Source organism: Nicotiana tabacum, chromosome 11 (assembly GCF_000715075.1).
Source record: "Nicotiana tabacum cultivar K326 chromosome 11, ASM71507v2, whole genome shotgun sequence".
In the NCBI taxonomy this organism is placed as follows: Eukaryota; Viridiplantae; Streptophyta; class Magnoliopsida; order Solanales; family Solanaceae; genus Nicotiana; species Nicotiana tabacum.
In genome coordinates, this window is record NC_134090.1 from 2782563 (window position 1) to 2793549 (window position 10987).

Consider the following 10987-nt stretch of genomic DNA (forward strand, 5'->3'; position numbering starts at 1 on the left):
ATAATATGCATCACTCCCAAATAACCGTTTCTCGTTTTTAGCATTTTAGGGCCAAATCAACTGGAATTCAGGATGATTCTCAGATTTTCGAGTGCTATTGTTCACGTCATCGGCATACATCTGGGCGACCAACCCCGAATCTCCTAAAACTTTGCAGGCCTATAAAAAATGACCTAACAAATAATAGTCATCTCTCCGCCACGATTGTTCCTCGATTTTTGGTATTGTAGGGCCAAAAAACAAAAAATAGGGACGATTCCTAGATTTTGTGTGCTATCGCCCACACCGTCGGCATGCATCCGGGTGCCAGACCCCGAATCTCCTAAACTTTTGCGGGCCCATAAAAAAACTAACGGACAATAGTCATCGCTCAAAAATGACGGTTCCTCATATTTTGGCAATTTAAGGCAAAAAATAGGATTCAAGATGATTCTTAGATTCTTGTGAGCTATAGTCCACGCCATCGACATGCATCCGGGCGACAACTCCGAATAGTTTAAAATTTTGCGTGCCCATAAAAAATAAACCTAATGAACATAGTCATCACTCTGAGGCGACCGTTCCTCATTGTTTGGCATTTTAGGGCCTAAAAATAGGAATTCAAGATGATCCCCAGATTTTCGTATGCTACACTCCATGCCATCGGCACACATCCGGGTGACCGACCCCAAATCACCTAAAATTTTGCGGGCCCATAAAAAATGATCTAAAAAAGAATAGTCATGGCTCAGGCACAAGCGTTCCTCATTTTTTGGCGTTTTAGGGCCAAAAATTGGAATTCTGAATGATTTCCAGATTTTCGTGTGCTATAGTCTACGCCATTGGCATGCATCCGGGTGATCAACTCTAAATCTCCTAAAATTTTGTGGGCCCATAAAAAATTACCTAACGAACAATAGTCATCGCTAGGGCTGGTCAAAACCAAACCGTAACCGTTAACGGAATCGCACAAATAGCTTATTAGTTTATTGGTATTGGATTATCGGGGTAATGGTTGGTATACGAATTAAAATTTTATAATTAACGGTTTAACGGTTTGGCGGCGGATTACTTAATTTTCTTATCGGATAAACTGTTAACTCGTTAAGAATTTTTTTATTTATGCTTTTACCTCTATGTATATAAAGTAATATTTATTGGTCGGTCCAAGGTATATGGAACCCGTCATGATGATCTAGTAACGGATGTAGATCTTGATGTAGGATTAGATTTAAGTTAGTTGGGGCAGAGTAGAACTGCTAGTCTGCTACACACACACACACACACACACACACACACACACACACACACACACACACACATATATATATATATATATATATATATATATATATATATATATATATATATATATATGGTTTAAGCTAAAGGTGGTTGATAATCTCGTTGCCCAAATACTACACCCACTCTAGCTTTGAATGAATTAGTTTTGCAAAGCAAAGCAAAGTCAAGAAATTTTAGCCTTTGTTAGTTAGTTTAGCTTTGAAGAGTGCCTTTATTGGGGTTTATTTTCTATTTCCTAGTCTTACTCAGTTAGTTCAATGTTTAATATAAAGGGCTTCATTTACTTCATCCAGAATCATCGCAAAAACAAAGCAGATGTGATGCTTTACTGCAAATGCTAACAAGCTTGTAGAGTCTACAACATCATTAAGAACTCTTTTAACTCTTGTGGTCAAGTCCAAATTGAGCGAGTTCATATGATGTTATTACAAATGTGTGCATGTTTGGTTTAGAGCCTGAGGGGCTCGAGTGAGTTTCGGATAAGCTACGGACTATTGTAACTTAGAAAAATTGCTGGTTTTTGGGGTCTACTGTTATTTGGTATGTTCTTTGCGATCGCGAAGAGTAACTTGGGCTGGGGATGGATTTTCCCTATGCAAACACGGGGAACAGTTCGCGGACGCGAAGCTTTGGGGGATTACCCTTCGCGAACGCGAATGCCCACACGCGAACGCGAAGGTTTGTGGGATTCTGGGGGGAGCTGGGCTGGTATTCTACGCGAACGCCATCATTGGGTCGTGAACGCGATGGCCAGAGGGGAAGAGCCATCATGAACATGAAGGCCATTTGAGCCATAGTTCTTCGCGATCGCATCAGGTCCTTCGCGAACTCGATGAAGACATGACGCCAGTGATTCAAAATGTCCCAAATACGGTATTTCACCCAGTTTTCACCGTCTGCTCATTAGAGCTAGGCCTAGAGGCAATTTTGAAGAAAACTTTCATCACCCTTTCATATGTTAGTGTACTTTAACTCGTTTTCTTCCATTTCCATCAATACCCATTGATTTCTAACCTTAATCTATATTCTTTCATAGTAGAAAATTAAGGAATTGAGAAGAATTGTTTTTTGTTTTTTTTGTTGTTGTAAAATTGAGATTTAGACCTCAAAATGAGGTCGGATTTCGAAACTAATCATATAATCGGGCTCGGGGGTGAATGGATAATTAGGTTTTGGTATGAATCTTGGGTTTTGACCAAGCGGGCTTGAGGTTGACTTTTGTTGACTTTTTGGAAAAAGTGTAAAGATCTTAACTTTATATTTTATAATTGATTTTTCTAGCATTATTTGATGTTATTGAGTCAATTTTAGTTAGATTCGATTGGTTTGGAGGCGGATTTTAGTGGAAAGGCCCCAGTTGAGCTTTGATTTGCTTGTGGAGCGAGGTAAGTATTGGGTCTAACCTTGATTCGAGGGAATTAAGAACCCTTGAGCTATGTGCTATGTGAATTACATGTGTAGCGACGTATATGCGAAGTGACGAGTGTATATACGCCGTCAAAATACCTGTTTCGTTACTACTTCATCGAGATTAGGCTCGGCACTTACAGAGTACATGGGGTCAGTTGTACACGAACAACACTCTGCACTTCTTGTGCAGATTTTGGAGTCGGTCCTAGCGGCGGTTAGAGATTGCTCAGATTGATTACCTGACGGAGACTTAAGGTGCAACTGTTCGGCGTTCGCAGTCCTAAAGCCCCCCTCTACCTTATCCTAGCTGTTTATTTCATTTTAGACCGTTTTACTTTCATTCAGATCATTTTCTTTATTATTCTAGTTGATCGTGCACTTGTGACACCAGTTCTGGGATTGTATCTAGATATTGCGGTTACTGTGGTTTTCTCACTCTATTTTAGTTTATTCAGTTTAATTGGTATTTATTAGTTTGATTTATTTAAAATGACTAAAAAATATTCTAACGCTGGCTTGCTTAGCAAGTGAAATGTTAGGCGCCATCACGGTCCCGAGGATGGGAATTTGGGGTCGTGACAGATTGGCCCCAAATTGCCTAAACTTTCACAGTCCAATAAAGAATGACTTAACGAATAATAGTCATTGCTTTAGGACGACCGTTTCTCACTTTTGGCATTTTAGGAATAAAAGCATTGGAATTCTAGACGATTCTCAGATTTTCATGTGCTATTGTCCACGCCATCGACATGTATCTGGGCGACCGACCCCGAATCTCCTAAAAGTTTTCGGGCCCATAAAAAATGATCTAAAATAAATAGTCATCACTCTGGTATGAACGTTCCTTATTTTTTTTTTTTACGTTTTAGGATAAAAAACAGGAATTCAAGACGATTCCTAGATTTTCGAGTGCTATAGTCCACACCACCGGGGTGCATCCAGGCGAACCAGCCCCGAATCTCCTAAAATTTTATGGGCACATAAGAAATGACCTATGTTTTGGCGATTGAGGGGAAAAAATAGGAATACAGATGATTCCCAGATTTTTGTATGCTATTGTCCACGCCATCGGTATGCATATAGGCGACTAGCTCCGAATCGCCTAAAATTTTGTGAGCCCATAAAAAATGGCATAACAAACATAGTCATCGCTCCGGGGTGAGTGTTCCTTATTTTTTGGCATTTTTGGGCCACAAAAAGGAATTTGGGACGATTCCTAGATTTTCGTGTTCCTCATATAGTCCACACTATCGGCATGCATTCGGGCGACGGTCCTGAATCACCTAAAAGTTTGCGGGACTATAAAAATGACCTAACGAACAATAGTCATCACTCTGGAAAGACTGTTTCTTATTATTTTGGCATTTTAGGGCCAAAGAAACTAGAATTCAAGACGATTCTCATATTTTCGTGCGCTATAGTCCACGCCATCAGCATGCATCCGGGCGATCAGGCCCGAATCTCCTAAAACTCTGCCACGATCGTTCCCCAATTTTGGCAATTTAGGGCCAAAAAATAGAATTGAGGATGAATCCCAGATTTTTGTATGATATTGTCCACGCCATCAGCATGCATCTGGGTGATTTGCTCCGAATCACCTAAAATTTTGCGGGCCCATAAAAAATGACATAACGAACATAGTCATTGCTCTAGGATGAGTGTTTCTCATTTTTTTGGCATTTAGGGCTAAAATACCGGAATTCAGAACGATTCCCAGATTTTCGTGTGCATAGTCCACGCCATCGGCATGCATCCGGGCGACCGACCCCGAATCGCCTAAAATTTTACGGGCTCATAAAAAATGACCTAACGAACCATAGTCATTGCTTTGGTATAACCGTTTCTTGTTTTTAGCGTTTTAGGGCCAAATCAATTGGAATTCAGGACGATTCTCAGATTTCGGGTGCTATTGTCCACGCCATTGTCATGCATCTAGGTGACCGACCCCGAATCTCCTAAAACTTTGCGGTCCCATAAAAAATGACCGAACAAATAATAGTCTCCTATCCGGCATTATCGTTCTTTATTTTTGTGTCTTAGGGTAAACAAATAGGAATCCAAGACGATTTCTAAATTTTTGTGTGCTATAGTCCACCATTGGCATGCATATGGGCGACCTATGCCGAATCACCTAAAATTTTATGGGTCCATAAAAAACGTCCTAACGAACAATAATCATCATTCCGGCACGACCATTCCGCATTATTTGGCAATTTAGGGCAAAACAATAGGAATTGAGATGTTTCCCAAAATTTTTGTGTGTTATAGTCCGCGCCATCGGCATGCATCCGGGCGACTGGCTCTGAATAGCCTAAAATTTTGGGGGACCATCAAAAAAGACCAACGAACATAGTCATCGTTCTGAGGTGATTGTTCCTAGTTTTTTGGCATTTTAGGGCCAAAAAAAGGAAGTCAAGTTTGGCATGCATCCGGACGACCGGCCCCGAATTGCCTAAAATTTTGCGGGCCCATAACAAATGACCTAACGAACAATAGTCATCACTCCGTTTCTCATTGTTTGCATTTTAGGGCAAAAAACCAGAATTCAGGATGATTTACACATTTTCGTGTGCTATAGTCCGCGTCATCATCATGCATCTGGATTACCGCCCCTAGATCTCCTAAAACATTGTGCGACCCTAAAAATGATCTAACGAACAATATTCATCGCTCAGGTATGAGCGTTCCTCGTTTTTTGGCATTTTAGAGCCAAAAAACTGGAATTCAGGATGATTCCCAGATTTTCATGTGCTATAGTCAACACTATTGACATACATCAGAGCGACCGACCTCGAATCTCCTAACGTTTTACGGGCCTATAAAAATGACCTAATGAAAAATAGTCATCGCTCTGGCGTGACCTTCCTCAATGTTTGGCGATGTAGGGCCAAAAATAGTAATTCAGGATGATTTCCACATTTTCGTGTTCTATAGTCCACGCCATCGGCATGCATCCGAGCAACCAGCCATGAATCTCCTAAACTTTTGCGGGCCTATCAATAACGAACTAACAAATAATAGTCATCACTCTGGTACGAACGTTCCCCATTGTTTGGGGCATATTAGGTCCAAAAATAGTAATTAAAGACGATTTCCAGATTTTCGTGTGCTATAGAATACTCTATCGGCATGCATCCGGGAGACCAGCCCAGAATCTGCTAAAATTTTGCGGGCCTATAAAAAATAACCTAACGAACAATAGTCATTGCGCTGGCACGACCTTTCCTCATTTTTGGCGATTTAGGGATAAAAAAATAGGAATTCAGGATGATTCCTATATTTTCGTGTGCTATATTCCACGCCATCGACGTGCATCCGGGCGACCGGCTTCGAATCACCTAAACTTTTGCGGCCCTGTCAAGAAAGACCTAACTAACATAGTCATCACTCAGGGGCGACTGTTCCTCGTCGTTTGGCATTTTAGGGCAGAAAAAAGGAATTAAGAACGATTTCCAGATTTTCATGTGCTATAGTCCACACCATCGGTATGCATTCAGGCGACAGACCCCAAATGACCTAACGAACAATAATCATCGCTCCGACATGACCTTTCCTCATATTTTGGCGATTTAGGATCAAAAAATAGGAATTCAGGATGATTCCCAGATTTTTGTGTGCTATAGTCCAACGCCATCGGCATGCATCCGTCTTCGAATTACCTTAAATTTTGCGGGCACATCAAAAATAACTAACGAACATAGTAATCGCTCTGGGTTGACTGTTAGGCATTTTAGGACCAAGAACAAGAATTCATGACTATTCCTAAATTTTCATGCACTATAGTCCATGCCATCAGCATACATCCGGGAGACCGATCACGAATCGCCTAAAATTTTGCGAGCCCCTATAAAATGACCTAACGAACAATAGTCGTCATCACTCCGCATGACCATTTCTCATTTTTGACATTCTGGGCAAAACAAACTGGAATCCAGGATGATTCCTAGATTTTCGTGTGCTATATAGTCCACGCCATCGGCATGTATCCTGGTTACCGACCCCAAATCTTCTAAAATTTTATAGGCCCATAAAAAATGACCTGACAAACAATATTCATCGCTCTGTCATGACCGTTCCTTGATTTTTAGCATTTTAGGGCAAAAAAATAGAAAATTAGGACGATTACAAGATTTCTTGTGCTATAGTCCATGCCATCGGTATGCATCCGAGCACCGCGCCTCAGATCTCCTAAAATTTTGCGGGTCCATCAAAAACTACCTAACTGACAATAGTCATCGCTCAGGTATGACCTTTCCTCATATTTTGTCAATTTATGGAAAAAATAGGAATTCACGATGATTCTCATGTTTTCGTATGCTTATAGTCCACGTCATCGGCATTCATTCGGGCGACCGGCTCCGAATCACCTAAAATTTTGCGGGCCTATCAAAAATGACCTATCGAACATAGTCATCGCTATGAGGTGATTGTTCCTCCTTTTTTGGAAGTTTATTGCCAAAAAATAAGAATTCAAAATGATTCCTGGATTTTCTTATGCTATAGGTCATGCCATCAGCATGCATTCGGACGATCGGCCCCAAATCTCCAAATATTTTATGGGCCCATAAATAATAATGTAACATATAATAGTCATATCTCAGGTACGAGCGTCCCTTGCTTTTTGGAATTTTAGGGCCAAAAAACAGGAATTCAAAACGATTCCCAGATTTTTGTGTAAAAAAGTCCACGCCACCGGCATGCATCCGCGCGAACGACTTCGAATGTCCTAAAATTTTGCGGGCCCATAAAAAATGACCTAATGAACAATAGTCATCACTCCGCCATGATCATTCCCTAGTTTTGGCGATTTAGGGCCAAAACATAGGAATTCAGGATGAATCCCAGATTTTTGTGTGTTATTGTCCACGCCATAAGCATGCATACATGCGATTGGCTCCGAATCGCCTTAACTTTTGCGTGCCCATCAAAAATGACGTAACGGACATAGTCATTGCTCTGGGGTAAGTGTTCCTCATTTTTTGGCATTTAGGTCTAAAAACAGAAATTCAGAACGATTCCCAGATTTTCGTGTGCATAGTCCACGCCATCGGCATGCATCCGGGCGACCGACCCCAATCGACTAAAATTTTACGGGCCCATAAAAAATGACCTAATGAATAATAGTCATTGATCCTCCACGATCATTCCCCATTTTTGGCGATTTCGGACAAAAAAAGGAATTTAGATGATTCCCAAATTTTCGTATACTATTGTCCACGCCATCAGGATGCATCTGGGCGATCGACTCCGAATCGCCTTAAATTTTGCAGGCCCATAAAACAAATGATGTAACAAACATAGTCATCACTCTGGGGTGAGTGTTCCTCATTTTTTGGCATTTTAGGGCCAAAAAATAGGAATTTGGGAAGATTGTAGATTTTCGTTGCCATGGCATGCATCCGGGCGACCGGCCCCGAAACGCCTAAAATTTTGCGGGCCTTTAAAAAATGATGTAGCAAACAATATTTATCGCTCCGGCACAACCGACTCTCTTTTTTGGCATTTTAGGGCCAAAAAACTGAATTAAAGACGATTCCTAGATTTTCATGTGATATAGTCCACGCCATCGTCATGCATCCGGAGCACCTGGCCTGAATCTCTTAAAATTGTATGGGCCCATAAAGAATGACCTAACAAATAATAGTCATCGCTCTGGAATGATTGTTCCTCATTTTGTTTTTGTGTTTTTGGGCCATAAAATAAGAATTTAAGACAATTCCTAGATTTTCGTGTACTATAGTCCACGCCATCGGCATCTATCCGGTCGACGAACACCGAATCTCCTCAAATTTTATGGGCCCATAAAAATGACCTAACGATCAATAGTCATCGCTCCGGCATGACCGTTCCTCATTATTTGACGATTTAGAAAAATTAAAGGAATTCAGATGATTCTAGATTTTCGTGTGCCATAGTCCACGCCATCAGCATGTATCCGGGCGAATGACTCTGAATCGCCTAAAATTATGTGGGCCCATAAAAAATGAACTAACGAATATAGCCATCGCTCTGAGGCAATTGTTCCTCATTTTTTGGCATTTTAGGGCCAAAAAATAGGAATTCAAGATGATTTTCAAATTTTCGTGTGCTATAGTCCATACTAGCAGCATGCATCCGGGCGACCGGTCCCGAATCGCCTAAAATTTTGCGAGCCCATAAAAAATGACTAACGAATAATAGTCATCGCTCCGGCATGACTGTTCCTCATTTTTGGCATTTTAGGGCCAAAACAATCGGAATTCATGACGATTCCCAAATTTTCGTGTGCTATAGTCCGCGCCATCGACATGCATTCGGACGACCGACCCCGAATATCCTAAAAATTTGTGCTCTCATAAAAAATGATCTAACAAACAATAGTCATCACTCATGCACGAGCGTTCCTCGGTTTTTGGCTTGTTAAGGCAAAAACAAAAGGAATTCAGGATGATTTCTAGATTTTCCTGTGTTATAGTCCACACCATCGGCATGCATCCGGGCGACCACCCCGAATCTCCTAATGTTTTGCGGGCCCATAGAAAGTGACCTAACGAACATTAGTAATCACTCTGACACGACCTTCCTTTTTTTGGTTAGGCCAAATAATAGTAATTTAGGATGATTCCCAGATTTTCATGTACTATAGTCCACGCCATCGATAGCATCCAGGAGACCAGGCCCTGGATCCCCTAAAATATTGTGGGGCCATTAAACACGACCTTACGAACAATAATCATCGCTCTGGCATGACCGTTCCACATTGTTTAGCATTTTAAGGACAAAAAATAGGGATTCAAGTCGATTCCTAGATTTTCGTGTGCTATAGTCTACGCTATCGACAAGCATCCAGGTGACCGGCTCCGAATCTCCTTAAATTTTTGCGATCCCATCAAAAATGACCTGACAAACAATATTCATCGCTCCGGCATGACCATTCCTCGATTTTTGGCATTTTAGAGCAAATTTTTTTTTTTAGGACTATTCCATGATTTCGTGTGCTATTGTCCAAACCATCAGTATGCATTCGGGCACCAGGCCTTAGATCTCCTAAAATTTTGAAGGCCCATCAAAACTACCTAAAGAAAAATAGTCCTCGCTCATGCATGACCATTCCTTATTTTTTGGAAATTTAAAGCAAATGGGAATTGAGGATGATTCTCATATATTCATGTGCTATAGTCCACATAATCGGCATGCATCCGGGCGACTTACTCTGAATCACCTAAGGCAATTGTTCCTCTTTTTTGGCATTTTAGGGCCAAAAAATAAGAATTCAAGATGATTCCTAGATTTTCATGTGCTGTAGTCCATGCTATCGGCATGCATCCAGACGACCGACCCAAAATCTCCTAAAAGTTTTTGGGCCCATAAAAAATAATCTAACGAATAATAGTCATCACTTAGGCACGAGAGTTCCTCATTTTTTGGCATTTTAGGGCCAAGAAATAGGAATTCAAAATGATCCTAAGATTTTGGTGTCCATGTCATCGGCATGCATCCGGGCGACCGGCTTCGGATATCCTAAACTTTTGCGGGCTCATAGAAAATAACCTAACGAACAATATTCATCACTTTTCCATGATCGTTCCCCATTGTTTTGGCGATTTAGGGCCAAAAAATAGGAAGTTAGGATGATTCCCAAATTTTTGTGTGTTATTGTCCACGCCATCGACATGCATCCGAGCGATTGGCTCCGAATCGCCTAAAATTTTGCGGGCCCATAAAAAATGATGTAACAAACATAGTCATTTCTCTGGGGTGAGTGTTCCTCATTTTTTGGCATTTATGGCTAAAAACTGGAATTCAGAACGATTTCCAGATTTTCATATGCTATAGTCCACGCCATCGGCATGCATCCGGGCGACCGACCCCGAATCGCCTAAAATTTTACATACCCATAACAAATGACCTAATGAACCATAATCATTGCTTTGGTATGACTATTTCTCATTTTTGGCGATTTAGGGCCAAAAATAGGAATTCAAGATGATTCCCATATTTTTGTGTGTTATTGTCTATGCCATCGGCATGCATCCGGGCGATTGACTCCGAATCGCCTAAAATTTTGTGAGACCATAAAAAATAACGTAACGAGCATAGTCATTGATCTGGGGTGAGTGTTCCTTGGTTTTATGTCATTTAGGGCTAAAAACCAGGAATTCAGAACTATTCCCAAATTTTCGTGTGCTATAGTCCCACCCCATCGGCATGCATCCGGGCGCCTATAATTTTTCGGGCTTATAAAAAATGACCTAACAAAGAATAGTCATTACTCCTCCATGATCATTTCTCATTTTTGGCGATTTAGGACAAA